At 40.7% G+C, this 3,704-nt stretch overlaps 1 protein-coding gene across 1 annotated transcript in view; it reads left to right on the forward strand.

Annotated features, from left to right (window-relative positions):
• Positions 1 to 336: 336 nt before the first annotated feature.
• The window catches only part of FAM168A (family with sequence similarity 168 member A), a 438,953-nt gene continuing 435,585 nt past the window's right edge, over positions 337 to 3,704 (forward strand). The window contains exon 1 of the mRNA XM_042459626.1: positions 337 to 390. The gene's annotated coding sequence lies outside the window, so the exon portion shown is untranslated. The remainder of the gene's footprint in view (positions 391 to 3,704) is intronic.

The following is a 3,704-nucleotide window of genomic DNA, read 5'->3' on the forward strand; positions in this document are numbered from 1 at the left end:
GAAGAAAAGGAAGATAGTTTCCTTGGGCTGCAGCCACTAATTATGGTTTCATGAGTATTAGAGCTTGCAGGTTTCACAGTTACATAAGGAGAAGAAATGTCATGAAGCTTTGCAGTTATTGAGAGAAATAGAAAAAGGTTGTTAACAAGTGTATTATGGAGATATCAATATGTCATGTCAAATAACAAAGAGCATCTGCTTTGCAGTTTGTCTTGGGATTTCAGGAAGAGAGGTTGATGAGGAATTTTGCAGCTTAAAACTTCTGCATACTTTAAAAAATCAGGAATGTGCAATTTTGTCTTCTCTTTTCAGGAAGAAATATTTGCAAGGGATAATCGTTGCTCCGCTGTGACTGATTTGTGCCACACAAAGCCCCATTATTGCTCAGAGGTAGTACTCTGTGAAAAATACCAGCATTGGACTGATAAGAATGCTGTACATTATTATAAATAACATTAATGTCGACATAACAATATGCACACATAATATCATTACTTTGATAAAACCAAATTGTGAGCAGCCCTAGAAGTAATTTTATCTGGCCATCAGAGGGATTTTAGATGGTAGACCTGCATGTGAATAATGCTTTTTGTTCATGTTGAGACCTTTACCTCACCCCGGAAAAGAAATAATGCATTCAGTGGGAAAGCTCTCTGCATAGCTATCATGAAATCTATGTCTTGGATCTTGAGCTATCTGGCTACAGCAGCCCTCCTTCCTGTAGAGATCTAGTTTCTTGTGAGCTACAGCTCAGCAGAAGCTTCTTTAGGCCAATGATATAAGAGTAGAAGATGGAGAACAGATTCACCTATTTCACAGATCTGCCATTGATACTCAAAACATTTTACATTTATTCATTTGTATTCATCTACAGTGGACCCTTGATGTCTTCTGGGGTTTGGTTCCTGGACCCCCCATGGATACCAAAATCCATGGATGTTCAAGTCCCATTATATACAATGGCATAGGAAATTGGCGTCCCTTATATACGATACCAAATCAAGGTTGGCTTTTTGGGACTTAGATATTTTTGGAATATATTTCAAGCTGTGGATAGTTGAATCCATGGATAAAGACTCTGAGGATATGATAGCCTGTGTGGTATAGTGTTGGCACGTCGGCCTAGGACTCTGGGGACCAGGGTTCGAATCCCTGCTTGGCCATGGAAATCCACTGGGTGATCTTAGGTGAGCCACACCCTCTCGGCCTCAGAGAAGGACAAAAGGAAAACACCTCCGAACAAATTTTGCCAATAATACATGATAGGTTTGCCTTACGGTTTCTGTAAGTTGCAAATGACTTGAAGGCACACAACAACAGCAGCAAAACTTTTTTTGTTAAATGTTTATCCTGCCATCATCAGTGTTAGACAACATGAGCCATTACAAAAGATGATAATGTTGTGGAAGGTGGAAGGCAGTAGGAAAAGAGCAAGATCGCATTTACAGGTGTCTAAGGCCACGGTTGCCCTGACTTTGCAAGACCAGACCAGGGCTGTTCATAACAGGATCTCTTGAAAGATTGATTGGGTCACCATAGGTTGAAGCCAATTTGATGGCAAACAACAAATATGCAAAATGAATAAAACTAATAATAATTACTGTTATATATTTATTTGTTTTGAAATGTTTATCCACACCCACCCCCCCACCCTCCTGGTGCTCAGGGTGACTAACAGCAATTGAAAATTGCTGCTAATTATGATATTAATAATTAGTAATAATTCCTGAACAGCAATAATATATAAAAAGAAATTAAACATTTTTTTCCTTTTTTCAACCCATGACCAATATTCCATCCAAAAAAAATACTGGTATCCCATCGATCCAGGCCACCAACAGCACAAAGGCTTTTTTTGTAGATTTATTTTTTTTAGATTCTTTTTATTAAAATATTTTTATAAATTTTAGATCCTTTTTTTTGTTGTTATTTTTTTGTAGATTATTTTTCTATTTTGTATACAATTGGTATTTTTGGTTTTTGTTAGATGCTTTTGTTTTTTTTGTTCTTTTTTTTGTAGATTCTTTTTATTTTTTATTGGTTGTTGTGTAGATTGCTTTTTAGAACAATAGCTTGCAAATAAAGAAAAAAAAAAAAAATCCACCATTTCGCCTCTGCCTCTCTACTGCACAAAAGTATTCCGGGGCATGCCTTCGCTACCTAGTGGACTGACCCTTCTCGTTTGGTTGATACCCCTAGTTGCCTTCCTCCTCCCGACACTCTCCTAGGGTCCCTCAGAGTTGGTGATCTCACGACTCGTGTGGGCTTCTTGATTTACTTGATTCCTGGTTTCTTTTGCTTTCACGGACTCTTCGTGATACCTTGGATTACGGTCACTCTGCTTGGCGTGGTACTCTTGATTCGTGCTATCTGTAATGGAACTGTCTCCTCCTTCCTGGCGGGGGCGGCCGTGGCGGCCGGCCGCAGGTGCGGGGCACCTCCCACCAGTGCCGTTAATGTTCTGTCTCAAGCGTCAGCGACACGGCATTATCAACTCCCACCGCCTGACCACATCCACGCTTCTGACCACCCATCTCGCCTGATGGTGGGTGGGCCATCCTTCAAAGGCATCCATGTCACTTTCATCCCTTTCAATTCCCTTTTTCACTGCGGCTCCCCCTCCCTTTTTCTGCCATGGATTCAGGAATATTAATATGAATTTTATATCAAAGTTAAATATAATAATATATTCAGTCTAAGCCCCTGCTGTTGACCGGTTTACCAGTGGAAATGGTGGGGAAAAGATTTTTTACAATTTTTTTGTATAAGCCTCCATGGGGGCTTTTGGGGGCCCCCTCCTTAACTTATTCAGGCTTATCCTTATTATCAGAGGGACCTTTTTAGGAGGTTCCTTAGGAATCAGGGGACCGTTGTGTGTGATGCTCCCGCCCGCCTGCGCCTGTACGGGAGCTTCTTCCTCATGTCTTCGCCGTTACTTCGCGTCCGTATATTTTCACTTACTCTATTATCACGTGACTCTTATTTTTTATTTCTCCTCACCCTTCCCACCCAGGGCCCTTCCGTTCTGGTTAGGTTAATTTAAGGGGAGTCAAGGTCTTTTCTCCTGCCCCAAGCCCAGGGATCAGTGGGATTGGATTTCTCCGGGCCCCCCCATTTCCCGGATTTCGGCCCCTTTTTTCCCTTTTTTTTCCCTGCTGGCCCCTCACTTCCTGGAAAACCTTCTTCCCCCACGAGACCAACCAAGGGCCCCATCACTCTTCTTTAACCAACTTACCAAAAACGGCAGAAGGGTTGCAAGAGTTTGAATTGGAAGACCATCCTGTTTCAAAGGCAGCGTTTCCCAGGCATTGCATTTAAATTGTCACTTGCTATTTGATGTTTCTTTGTGTCTGTTTTATTGATCATTTTCCTGTATGCTATTATGTCTTTATATGTTTATCCTATAGAGAGGCCCCCTTCCCCAACCACCACTCCTTTGTGTCGTGGTTTTGTCTCTTTTTTAGATTGTAAAGCCTGAGGGGCAGGGAACAACGGTTTCCAATTATATAATTTTTTTCCAATTTTATTTAAAACGATTGTTTTATTGAACAGCGCTCGTTGTTACAATTTTAAAGCTCTTTATACATTCTAAATAACGTTAATCATAAGAATAAAGATAAGAATCACTACTGATTATTCAAAAATGGCAATTTTCTTGGGCGGATAGGCATTGATCTACAGGAGGGGAATGGTTTTTTTTATTT

The sequence above is a fragment of the Sceloporus undulatus genome, chromosome 3 (assembly GCF_019175285.1).
Source record: "Sceloporus undulatus isolate JIND9_A2432 ecotype Alabama chromosome 3, SceUnd_v1.1, whole genome shotgun sequence".
Classification (NCBI taxonomy): domain Eukaryota; kingdom Metazoa; phylum Chordata; class Lepidosauria; order Squamata; family Phrynosomatidae; genus Sceloporus; species Sceloporus undulatus.